Below are 13,434 nucleotides of genomic sequence, written 5' to 3'. Positions count from 1 at the left end.
GATAGAAAGGGAGGGAAGCATTAGGAATTATAGAACATCAAGGTTATAAAGAACCTCACAAGTTATCTAGTCTCACCTATACCTGAATATTTCTTTCTTCCTCTTCATTTTCTGTCTTCAAATGCCTTTTGCCACTCCTTTTCTCTCACATGAAGAGATGGACTCCTTCTTGTCAAGGATAACCCCCTCTCCCTGTACATGCAGTCTCTGGCCATCCTATTTCTTTCAGTCGATTGTCCTTTCTTTCATCACCACTCAATCTCTCCCTCTCTACTGGCTCTTTCTCTTTTTCCCCCTTGGGAGTGAGGAGAATCCATCACTTGATGATTTCATCCCCATTTCTGTCCTTATCTCTTCTGCCCATTTATGGCTAAACTCTTAGAGAAAGTCATACACAATAGGTGTCTCAACTTACTCTTCTCTCTTTAACTCCTTTGAGTCTGGCTTTTGATCTCACCATTACACCAAAATTACTTTCTCTAAAGTTACCATTGGTTGCCACATCCAATGGTCTTTTTCCAATCTTCTGTGACCTCTCTGCAGCTTCTGACACTGCTGATCACTCTTCTCCTTGACACTTTCTTCCCTCTTGGTTTTCAGGACATTACTTTCTTCTGGTTCTCCTCTTACCTGTCAGACAGCTCTTCTCAGTCTCTGCTGGATTCCTCTCCAGATCACACCCTCTAACCAAAGGTTTTTCTCAGAAGTCTAGGACCTTCTTTTCTTCTCCTTTGACACTATGTCACTTGATGACCTTATCAACTCCCATGGAGTTAATTATTATTTCTAAACTGATAAAATTCAAACCTACCTATCTGGTGCTAACTTCTAATCTCCAATTGCCTTTCAGATATTTTGAACATTTGGACATTAATGTCCTGTAGTCATCTCAAACTCAACATTTCTAAAACTGAAATTATCTTTTCCTCTAAACCCTTTGTACCTCTTCCCCCCCTAAATTCCCTACTTTCTTTCTTCCACTGGGTGCAACAACCCTCTCAGTCAGCCTGGCTCACCACCTAGATTTCTTTTGTTCTCATCTTTTCTCCTATTCCTCATATCCAAGCTGTTGCTAAGACATGCCATTCACCTTCACAATAACTTTCAAATATTCTATTTCTTTTCTCTGACCCTGCCATCACTCTAGTGCAGGTCCTTATCACCTCATCCCTGGACTCTTCCAATAGCCTGCTGCCTCCCTCAAGTCTCTTCCCACTCCAATTTATCTTCCAATCAGTTGCCAAAGTCAGTCCTAAAGCAGAGGTCTGACCATGTCACTTTCCTACTCCATAAACTCTAGTGGCTTCCTGTCACTTCTAAGACTAGATACAAAATTCTTGGTATTCAAAGTCCTTTAGAGAACTCCCTCCTCAGTGTCCTTTCTTGTCCCAACTTCTGTCCTGTCTTATGGCTTCCACTTTTCCACATATTTTTAGATCTGGGAACACTGGCTTATAAGTTGTTCCACAAACTGGACACTCCAGATCTCTGTTCCAGGCATTTCTTTTGGCTGTATCCCATGCCTGGATTGCTCTTCCTCCTCATCTCCACCTCTTAGTTTGCTTCAAGTCCTAGTTAAAATCACACCTTCTACAGGAAGCTTTCTTAATCTCTCTTAATAGTACTGCCTTGTCTCTGCTAATTATTTCTAATTTATTATGTGTATAGCTTATGTGTACAAATAAGCACAGTTGTTTACACAGTTTCCCCCATTAAATCTATGAACTCCTTGAGAGCAGGCCTCTCTTTGTATCCCCAGTGCTTAGGACAATGCCCGGTACATAACAGACACTTATTCCCTGACACAAAGGACCCCAATAACTGGGTTAACAACTTTCCTCTTCCCTCAACCCTGCTGTCTGTCAAGATGTTAGGAGACATCCTGTTTTCCAGAGCTAAGGTCCAGCAAACAAACTGAGCTCTGAGTTTAGCATAACAACCCTTTGTACTTAATCTCTGGATGAACACTGCTACAACTAAATCACAGAACTGATGGTGCCTGAGCCCAGGCAAGCACCAACAGGCTCACATGAAGCCCTACTGTGGACAGACTTTGTTACTAAATAACTCTGCCTTATTGTTGCTGTTGTGCCTCACCACTGTTGCTATACCTACACTGTTTGACAAATATATAAATTAAGGTTCATCATCAAACATGAATGACACCTTCAGTTCACCTTAGCTGTCCATAGGGATGGGTATAACCTTGTGCTCCCTCCAAGATGTAGAACCCTGAAATTCTTCTCTTCAGTTAGAAAATACATTTTCATTTCTCTCTTACCTCTAAACCCCATTTTCTAAGACCTTATTTATGCCATAACTCCCTTTTCTAAGTCTTTATTACCCCTACTTTGCTTTCATTTTCCCTTTCATTATTATCTTGATCTTATGACTATACAGCTCAAATAAACACACTATTTTCTGAATCCTTGCTTCCTTGTCCTACTGGCAGTCCCATCTTGCCTAATCTTAACCCATTACTTTGAAAAACTGACTTGCTTGTCTGTACTGTTTCAATTTCTGTACTCATTTATTCATTAACAGAAACAAATAAATAAAAATCTTGTTTGAATGGTCTTCTCCTATTTCCCTCCCTTCCTTCCTCCACCTTTCTCAGCATTCTCCCCCTTCCTCCTATTAACTGGAGAACAAAAAAAACCTTTGTCACAAAGCATAATCAAAAATGAATCTAAGTAATGGCTATGTCCAATACATGTTTCTTTCTTTACCTTGTTTTCAGTATGTCAGGAGATAGGTTACACATGTTTTATCAAATTTTCTGGAGATATAATTTGGTCATTAGTTTATCATATTTCTTAAATCTTTCAAAGTTGTTTTTCTTTGCCACATAACAATGTCCTTGTATAAACTGTTCTGGTTCTGCTCACTTCACTCTTAATCATTCACCCTAGTTATGGTTCTCTGAAATAATCTCTTTTATAATATCTTATAGAAGAATGCTTCATTATATTCATCGGTCACAGTTTATGCAGACATTTCCTAATTGTCTAAAAGTCACTCCAAGGTACTCTCTTGGATTCTAGACTCCCCTCCCCATGCCTTTTTGTCCCTTCTTCAGAATCAGGAATTTTTTTTGCTTGCAATTATTCTCTTTCTGGAATACATCTCTTTCTTGACCCCCTCCCTGTTCCTTAATCTTGTTTGTTTTCCCATTGAGTTTATTATAGTTTTATACCAAGCTGTGTGAATTCATTTCAAAGAATCATCTGATGTCCACTCCTTCCATGTTTACATATTCGCACAGACCTCAGTTACAAAAAATAGGAAGCCTTCCCACTTTACTTCCTCTTTTCTACATTAGTATATTCTTCCTTTTACCCAGGATACTTTCTGTATCCTCTATTGAAACTGTCAGAATAGAATCAATCCGTATCTTAAGACTTTTGTTTTTTTTCAATGATTTTTGAAGACATTAAAGTTCTGAAGAGATGAACTAGGTGGCCCCTCTAATGCACAGAGTGTAGGATTTGAAGATAGGAAGACTTGAGTTCAAATATAATCTCAGATATCTATTAGTTCTGTGACACAGAGCAAACCACTTAAGCTCCGATTGCCTCAGTTTCCTCACCAATAAAATGAGGATAATACTAGCATCTTTCTTGAGTTGTTATCAGGAACAAATGTGGTAACATCTATAAAATATTTTGTTGACATTAAGGTGCTATATAAGTGTTAGTTGTTATTATATACTAATTTCTTTTTGGAACTACATTAGTATATAGCTCTTTCCAACTGCTCAAAGAGAAATGTATCTGTCCCTCTTTTGGTTCCTCTAGATTCTTGTGAATATATTTTAAATTTAGTAACTAATGGAGCATCCAGCAGGAATGTCTAGAAGTTGTCAGTGTGGGCTTGAAGTTCAGGAGACTTAGACTGGAGATACAGATTTGAAGGTCATCTGCATAAAGATAATAAATGACCCTTTTATTTATTCTATCTAACAGACAAGTTAATCTCCTATAAAGATCTCCAAATTGATGCAAGATCATAGATTTGGAATTGGAAGGGACTTTACAAGAGGATTAGTAGAAATTAGAATTAGAATTAGAATTAGAATTAGAAGTAGAATTAGTAGAAAGCTAGGTGGTGCAGTGGTTAGAGCACAACTAATCAGGAGGACCTGAGTGCAAATGTGGCCTCAGATATTTAACATTTCCAAGCTGGGCAAGTCACTTAACCCCAATTGCCTCAGGGGGAAAAAAGAGGATTAGCAAGATAAAGATAAAAAAATCTACTCTGGATAACTGGATTTGATATATCTTTAGAAGACAGATTAGCATACAATCCAACTCCCTTAATTTATAGATGAGGAAACCCAGATAGTAAATGTTAAAGACAGGATTTGAATCCAGATCCTTGACTCCAGAGCTAATGTTCTTTCCACCGTGCTACCCTGCTGCCAGAACAAGCTACTTCTTAGTTCTGTGCCTTTGCTAAGGCTGTCTTGTTTGCCTGGAATATATTCCCTCCTCTTTCCATCTCTGAGAACACTGGGTTTTCTTGAAGGCTCAGTTCAGGTGGCACCTTTAATCAGGAACACCTGATTAAACAATTTTTCTTTCTGGAAGTTACTTAGCATCTCCTAGAGGAGATTCTAGAGAATGCAAGTGCTTTAAGGTCAGGATCAACTTCAGAGCACCTTGTTCAGGACTTAATCAATGACTGAATTGTTGAGCTTAATTGACAAGGAATCTTCAATATTCCTTAAAATAGTTCTCATTGGAAAATCTGCCAATCATAAGGAACTTATTACTAAGGTGATTAATTCCCTTCTTAGATAGTTCTATGTGTTAGAAAGTTTTCCGTCATAAAGGAGAAGAGAATAAACATTTATATAGCACCTATTATGTATCAGGCAGTGTAACAAATTGCAAATAATTTATTTGATGTTCATCATACTCTTACAAAGTGTTATTTATTATCTCTTATTTTTACAGCTGAAGACAGTGACTGGTTCAGTCACACAACTAGTCTGAGGCTCGATTTGAAATCAGTTCTTGATTACGGCCCTGCCAGACCTAGTACTCTACCCATTGGGTCGCCTATTAGTCACATTTCTCTAGTTCTATACAAGGGTGCCAGACTCACCATGAGAGTTAAGTAAATTACTTGTTGTTGTAAAGGTGATAATGGTCAAAGGGAAAGTGATGATGAAGATCCAGGGACTAGGGAGAAACAGACATGGAAGACAATAGATGAAGTTCCAGGATATGATGAGAGAGCATGATAAACTTCCAGGACCTGAAGAGAAAAAGAAAGAGAAAGAGGAAAAAAAAGGTAGGTGGGGTGAATGGAAGGTCAGAAAATCAAGAGTTGAAAGGGCCTTTGATACTGTTACACTGTTATAAAATTCCAGACTTTGATCAGGAGAAAATGATTATTATAAATTCTTGGACTAGTATGGAGAAAAAAATAACAATGATAATGATGATAATTGAGGACAATAATTAACATTTATATTTAGTTTGTATATCACTTTATGGGTGAGGAAGGAGCTATTATTACTTCCATTATCTTCAAATAAGGAAACAGATACAAATTAAGGGGACTTGTTTAGGGTCAGGCAAAGAAGCCTTTACTAAGGACCTACTATGTCCTAGGCACTCAGCTAAGTTCTAGTATCTGAGATAAAATTCCAATACTGACTCCATTATTATATACTAATTTCTTTCTATAACTACATTAGTATATAGCTCTTTCCAACTGCTCAAAGAGAAATGTCCACTATCCATTACCCTGCCTATCTGCCCCAGTAATGATAACAGTGGAAACATTTGGCTTGGACAAGTAGAGAATAAGGCGACTGAAAAGGTGGGGGAAGGGGAAAGGAATGAAATAACCTAAAGGGGACCGGATGATTACCGATTTAGAGCTAAAAAAGAGCACATGAGGTCCAACACCCTAAATTTTGTAGTTGAGGAAATGGAAACTTGAAAAAGTAAAGTGACTTATGCAGGGACCAAGGTAGTAAGTGACAAAGGCAATATTTGAACCCAGGCCCTCTGATCCCAGATAAGTCCTCTTTCTACTGCATCACGTTACGAGATGATGAAATTCAAGGGTTGGGCTGGAGGTGTGGATGAGGAATCCTATCAGCTGTCATTTCAACAGCGCCTTTCATCTATCATCCCATAGGATGAGGAAGAAGCTGCAGCAACAAGAGCAGGGACAGGAGGCGACAGTGAGGAGAGTGCAAGGCCGGGGATGTCAGAGGAAGAGTAGTGGGGGTCCGGGCTCCCCAAGGGTTAGGCGGTGGCTACGGCTAGAAGGTCCCCTTCCGTTACTCCCCCGGGGCCCTGGTGGGGCCGGTAGTGGGGGAACCCCAGCAGCACCCGGCCCTTTATCCAGGCCGGGCCTCCCCGTGCCCTCCCGCCACGACTCACTCAGCCTTTTCTGTCTCGTGGTCCCAGCGCTGCAGCAGCTGTCGCCTGCCTCACAGGCAGCGGAGGCCGGGCGTGCATCGGCACCCGGGCGTGCAGCAGCACTGCGGTCCGTACAGAAACAGTTTCCGGGGCTGCTCGGCCGGGGATTGGCTTGGCATGGGGGCGGGGCTTACAGAGGGAGGTTCCGTGGCCTCGGGAAGGCTTCTGTCATCTTCCATCCACCATCTGCTCCTACCTGGGTAGGTGGCACCCTCGTGGAGTGACGGAACGGGCCTTTCCAGAATAAGGGTTGTACTCGGATCTCGAGGACACAGCACTTCCGGTCGAGTGGAGATCCGGCTCCGGGCCTTGGGACTGAGGCTGGGGGCTAAGGTGAGGGTGAGAGAGGGGGTGGCAGCGCCGACATTGGGTCCCTTTCCCACCCAGCCTCTTGTCCCTTGCTTTTCGGACCCCTTTCTAATTCCCTTTTCTCTCGCTTCCCCTCGACCCAGTTTCTCTTACCAGTTCAGCTCCTGCCTCCAGGACTGCAGCGTTTTTCCTTTCCTGGCCACTTGCTTCTCTTTTCTCCGTTCTGTGGCCTCATCAACGTGGGGACCGCAGTTCAAATCCTCCCTCAGACACCTATAGCTGCGTGATCCTGCACAAGTCACGGAGCCTCTGCCCGGCCTCAATTTTCTCATCTGTAAAATGGGTGGGGATAGATATCTCAGGATTATTGTGAAGGGCAAATGAAACAAACATGATTGTAAAATCCTTTGCAAACTTAAAAGGGCAACATAAATGCCACTCCTACTTTTTTCCATACCTAGATTCCTTATTCTCATCTCTTTCCTTTTCCCCTATTTACATTTCCCGCTCATTTGATTCCCTCTTTATTTCTTTTCTTCTCCATTTTCAATGTTCCTTCTTTTTCCTTGCTTCTTTTGTCCACTTCTTGTCCTTTTGACAATTACGCCATTCTCCTTCCTTGCTTTTCTCCCCCTTACCAGTCCACTTAGTGTATAAATAAGATAAAAGCAGTAGTTAATGGGTTTAGTCACTTAACTAAATGACCTTAGCCAATCATGTCCCCTCTCTGAGTCTAATTCTTCATAAATAAAATGGGGGTAATAATAGTTACAGGTCTTTTTCAGTCTCCTTTGCTAGTTTATCATCCATACTTTGTACCTTATTTTTGATTGTGGCCTGGGCCTTCTTTTCTCTGCTTGCTATATCTCCTGCCCTAACCTGCTTCATCAGAAATGTTATTACTATACTAACTGTATATCCAGTCTTAGTTTGTCTCCTAAGCTTGAGTTCCATAGTACCAGCTGCTTATTGGATGTCTCTCATCCTGGATGTATAGAACAGGGATCAGCAAACTATGGCCTGAGAACCAAATCTAGAAAAGTGTAAAAACTATTTTTAGCTCTTGATTAATGAAAAGATAGGGTGGCATTTTGACTGAAGGGTCTTAATTTGCTGACTTCTGTTTTAGAGAGAATTCAAATTAAATGTCCAAAACAATCTTCCTTACCCACAACCTGTCGCCATCCCTCCTCCTATCCTTCTCTTTACTTAATTTTATTATTTATGGCAAGAATACTTGCAATTACTACGTCTTCAAGTGTTCCAGTTTTGTAGTCTATGGTTTCATCTTCTATTCCTTTCACCCTCTTATCCAATCTATTCCTAAATTTTGCCGTTCTATTTTAACAATATTTCTCAGGTCCTCATTACTTCTATCCTGAACTGTTGCAATGACTTCCTAATCATACTCCTTACTTCATCATCCCAGTCCAGTTCACTGTTGCACACACTTATTTATCAAAGTGATTTTCTGTAAGTGCAAAAATGATTGAGTTACTCCCTAGTACCATAAACTCGAATGCCTTCATATTGTCTGCAGTATAAGCTCTGTTTGTCTTTCAAATCCCTTTACAGCTTCTCTACAATTTATCTTTCAGACTTCTTTCTACATTATTCATCTTTTCATACTCTTTATCAATTGGCTCACTAGCCTTTCTGTTTCTCAAGGCATTCACTTCATCTCACAGCTCTTCTATTTCCTGTCCCTACTACCTAAAAAGTATTCTTTCTGTGCCACCTCATCAGATCCTTCCTTCAAAATACTGCTCAAGACTTTCTTTTCTTTCTTAACTGGTAGTGTTTTCTCTTTAATTACTTTGTATTTATTCTGTATACATGTATATCATAATGATGTTTTACCAATGGAATATAAATTTGAGAGTAGTGTTTATTTCACTTTTTATATGTGTATCTTCAGTGTGTACCACAATGCCTGGCACATAGTAGGTGCTTAATAAATACTTATTAATTGATTATGTACTTGCTTTGGCCCTAGTGTGGACACTGTCAATGGAATATCATTCTAGTTCAGAGAGGCTCATCTTCCGATTATCTGCAGAATGATACATTTTTCATCCATAGCAATTCTCCAAGACCATCTTCTGATTTGTGCTTGTGAGGGAGTGCCCACTATTAAGGTGATAGATTATTGAAATACAAATAAACGAATAAATAAATAAATAAATAAATGTCCCATACAAAGTTGTAGTTAGGAAAACACTGTGATGTGTAATGTAGATATGAGTTATTATTCTAATTAAACTATATGTGTCTCAGACAGTAAACTCCTGAAACTCAGGAATCTTGTATGTTCTTTTAAAGCCACATATATAAGTAGGTGAGGGATTGTTTTTTAAGTTGGTTTGATAAGAATTGCTGGGGAGATGCCATAATAGTGTTTTATAGAGTGAGAGCCATACTTTTTTTTTTTTTTAAATGAACATTACTCTCCCATGAATTGCTATATTGCAGCCAAACTGGCTGGCCTTCTTGCTATGCCTTATACATGATATTCTGTCTGTGCCTTTGCATCATAGGCTGTCTCTCAAGCCTGGAAAGCCTTCTGTTCCCTTAGCCTTTCAAGTGCTACTTCCTACATAAGACCTTAATGATCCCCCTCAATAACTACTACCTCTCTCCTTCCCTGAAATTATCTCATATTTACTTTGTATATGTCTTATATCTAATTATTTGTACATATTGTTTCCTGTAATAGAAGGCAAGCTCTCTGAAGACATGGGTTTTGTTTCTGTCTTTTGTGTGTCTCAAGTGCCTAATACAGCACCAAAGCCATAAATTGTGCTTCATAAATGTTGATTAACTAAAGAGGACAGGAGAAAATCATTATGGTTAGCCACCAGTTGGTGATTTTTTTTTTTTTTTTTTTTTGTCCTCAGCAATTCACAAAGACCATCTCCCAAGACATGTAGGGGTTGGGAAACTTTGGAGGAAGAACACAAATCATTGAAATCATGGATCCTCAAATACTGAAATAAGTAATTAATTACAGTTACTTCCTAATATTAATCCATCTTTGCATTTGTATTAGAGTGTAAACCCTTGGGGTCAGAGATTATGACTTATTCAAACTTTGTATCTTGCCTAGCATCATGCTTTTCATGGGTGATTAATAAATATTTGTTGTAGTTAAATTGACATAATCTCTCCGTATATTTTTCATAACATTTTGCTTGGATCACCCCTTTTATACTTGTATTCTCATTTTTTCTATACTTTTTTCCTATACTTGTTTTATTTTCTTTACTAGATTCTGAATTCCATGAGGCCAAAAATTGTGTCTTATTTTATCAGTATATCCCCAATTTACCAGAGGGTAAATATACCTTTTGGTCTATATTGGAGGCACTTAATAAATATTGCCTTGCTTTGAATTTACTCAAATAATACTGATATGGCAAAATATTTTGAAGATTAGCAGACAATTGAGTAATATGCACCAAACAAAATATATATTTACATTGAAAGTATGCTATGGGTAATGGAAATTGTTAAGGATTGATGGGTGGCCTATTATGGAAATTTTATATGAAGATATGGAAATGTTTTGGAAGCTGTCACTTTTGTAAATCAATAAAGGAAAAATCAATGGAGGAATTAGTATTTGGGGGAGGTGTTAGAGTAAAGGACCCAAAATTGATAAAGAGTGCATTCAACTAATGTTTATTAGGCTCTTTTTATGTACAGAATACTGTGCTATATACTAGGGGAGATACACATTTTAGATAAGATTTATTCCCTATTCTCAAGGAGCTTAGAAACTAGTAAGAGAATCAAACTTAATCAGATCTGGTCTCATCAATGTTAGTATCTTCTATATTAGTATAAACTGGAATTTACCCATGTCTTTTTAATCTTATGAAAATTCTTGTTCATATGTTTCTTTTTTGAGCTTGACTTTTTTTTTTCCATATACTCTCATAGATCTACAGAGGAACTCCTTGTGTGCTGTTGGCCTTTTCAGTCTTAGGCTCTGCATTGTATAAGTGTGTGTGTGTGTGTGTGTGTGTGTGTGTGTGTGTGTGTGTGTATAATCGCATAATTTTTCTTATTTCTTCTTATTAACCACTTGACCCACTCTCTTTCACATCATACATTTCCTGAGTGCCAAGCATCCTTTTTGCTACTTCTTTAGTAAAGATTATCATGAGAACTATTTTGTGACCTTGGTGTATCCATCTTGGGTCATTATGATTTCATTCTCTGATTTCTTTTCTGTTGTTCTACCACTGTCATTACAGGGGAGAAGAGGGCTGCACAATTCTGAGGGCCATTTATATTTTTCTTTACTGCATAGTTTGTCATGGTCAAATAATTTGTCACATATTGGTGGACTGGTAAGTCTCTCTGTGCTTGGATAAGTTGGTCTTCAGACAGTGAACTCAAAGCCTTTCCAGTTTGGCAGAACCTTCTCCCATTAATGTAACCTCAGTTTGAGAAAGAGAATAATTTTCACTCTATGATGAGGCATCTGAGTAAGACTTTATAGAGAATCTGATCCAGTTTACTAAAATACAAGGAGCAGCTAGGTGGCTCAGTGAATAAAACTCTGGGGCCAGAATCAGGAAGACCTAAATTCAAATTTGGCCTTAGACACTTACTAGCTTTGTGACCCTGAGGAAAGTACCTAAAAATATCTGAGGAAAAATACTTATTTGCCTTTATTCACTGGAGAACAAAATGAGAAACAACTCCCATATCTTTGTCAAGAAAACCCCGTGGACAGTATGGTCCACAGGATCATGAAGAATCGGACATGGCTGAACAACCATAAAAATATTAGAGGCATTACCAAAGAAGTAAGGATGTATCATTTGAGCCAGGTTTAAAACATGATGAGAATTACAGTAGGCAGAAATGAAAGGTAAGGCATTATAAATTTAGGGAATATGATGAGCAAAGCCACAGAAGTGAGAAAGTGCTGCATGAGTATGAGGAATCTAGAGGAACATGTAGGGAGCTTTTAATAAAAGATTTTTGGCAAGAGTCATTCAAGAGTGACTTGGGTAGGTTGAAGACAAATCCAATAGTCTGTGGAATGGGTTGAAGAGAAAATATTAGGAGTTCACTATAGTCTAGGGAGGTGATAATGAAAGCTTATATTAGGGCAGTGCTATAGAGAATAGAAAGGAAGGAGTGAATTCCAAAGATATTCTAGAGGTCTCATTCATAAAATGTAGTAATTGTATGTAAGAGTTAAGTAAGAGGGGAAATTTAAAGATAATACCAATGTTTTGTAAATGGGAGAGAGCATATCTTAGAAATAGTGAAGTAAGAAGGAAGATTATGTTAAGGAGATAATCATCAAAAACTAGACAAGTTGAGTTTCATGTCCTAGTGGAATATCTAGGTGCAGATGTTCTGTGAGCAAATAGAAATATAAATCTGTAGCTCTGAAGAGAGGTTAGGACCAGAGATATAATACGGAAGTTCTCTGTATGAGTTATGGTTGACCCTGATAGAGTAAATGGGATGGGCAAACAAAAGATGGTGAAGGACATTATCTTGGGCTGCACATATATTCAGTGGACAAGCAGAGAAGCTGAAGAAGGAAAATGAAGCTTCGGATACAGGCCATAGAAAGCTAAGGAGGATGATGTTAGGAAAAAAAAAAGGCTTTTGAACTTTAATTAGGAGGGCAATGAGCAGCTTTAGTAGAGTAGCAGGTCTAGAAGTTAGATTGTAAAGAATAGAGGAGACAATGTCAATATCTTTGAAGTATGGGATTATTAATTCAAGTGGTTTAGTAGGGAAGGAGGGAGAAGATGGTAGTAGTTCCATGAGGGAGCTGAGGGAGCACTTTTGGATCCTGACAAAGACAATTCTAATCTTTTGGAGACTGGAGTTACCCAAGCATGTTTGTAGGTATGTGGGAAAATAATCATTAGAAAAGGAGAGATGTAGGAGAGAGGAGGAATGCTGGAATTTGGTCTTAGGATGACTAGAGGAGATGAGTTCAAGGTCACAGAAAGAGGAATTAGGTTTAGGAAGGCTGACTTTTTCCTCTAAGGTAAAAATATAGGAAGAAGTAGTGAATGTTACCTCTATGTATTGAATAGAAGAAAGCAGTTGAGAGAATTTCTGTTGGACAATGTCTATTTCAGTGAAGTTAGAGACAGTTTATCTGCATTAAATATTGTTGGTGGCTTGAGAAGAAAAGGTGTGGAAATCATTGTAGAGAATGAAATAAGGGAGTCAGAAAAATGTAAAGTAGGATTGCCTAATACCAGTGAATGCCCATTATAAACTCATAGTGGATGAAATCATCTTAATTTTTATACTTTCTGTACTAGGATTGAATAGTAGTTGATCAGGAACTGTGGAAGGTGGCTAATAGAGTGAGAAGGCAATACAAGTCAAGACTGGACATGGAGACAAATGAGGGTGGGGTTGGGAAGATAAGACTAGGGGAATTAGAAAGGATAAAAAGATGGAGAAATTACAAAGAATGTAAAAAACATGGAAGGAGATAGTAAGGTATAAGAAATTGGGATTTATAATTCAGTTTTACACAAGGTTTTGCAGAGGTGAAATAGTTTAGTTCTTTAAGATAGGGAGGCCTAGAATGTGACCATGTTGGTGTGTGGCCAGAGTTGGGGGAGGAGCAGTCATGATATAGTGAAAGGGGTACTTCATTTAGAGTCAAAAGACCTGAGTTAAATTG

The 13,434-nt window shown here is 38.6% G+C and overlaps 2 protein-coding genes across 4 annotated transcripts in view; one reads left to right on the top strand and one right to left on the bottom strand.

The window, feature by feature from the left end:
* Positions 1 to 6,503, bottom strand: part of WARS1 (tryptophanyl-tRNA synthetase 1) — a 38,828-nt gene extending 32,325 nt beyond the window's left edge. The window contains exons 1-2 of one of the 2 annotated variants that reach the window (XM_051978372.1): positions 6,405 to 6,503; positions 5,110 to 5,262 (exon numbers count right to left, since the gene is read on the bottom strand). The gene's annotated coding sequence lies outside the window, so the exon portion shown is untranslated. The remainder of the gene's footprint in view (positions 1 to 5,109; positions 5,263 to 6,404) is intronic. The other variant, XM_051978374.1, reaches the window with a different exon arrangement.
* Positions 6,504 to 6,568: 65 nt separating this feature from the next.
* The window catches only part of WDR25 (WD repeat domain 25), a 242,503-nt gene continuing 235,637 nt past the window's right edge, over positions 6,569 to 13,434 (top strand). Inside the window, exons 1-2 of one of the 2 annotated variants that reach the window (XM_051978370.1) lie at positions 6,569 to 6,776; positions 9,650 to 9,748. The gene's annotated coding sequence lies outside the window, so the exon portion shown is untranslated. The remainder of the gene's footprint in view (positions 6,777 to 9,649; positions 9,749 to 13,434) is intronic. The other variant, XM_051978371.1, reaches the window with a different exon arrangement.

This window comes from Antechinus flavipes, chromosome 2 (assembly GCF_016432865.1).
Source record: "Antechinus flavipes isolate AdamAnt ecotype Samford, QLD, Australia chromosome 2, AdamAnt_v2, whole genome shotgun sequence".
Lineage (NCBI taxonomy): Eukaryota > Metazoa > Chordata > Mammalia > Dasyuromorphia > Dasyuridae > Antechinus > Antechinus flavipes.
This window is presented reverse-complemented; position numbering and strand designations above follow the sequence as displayed.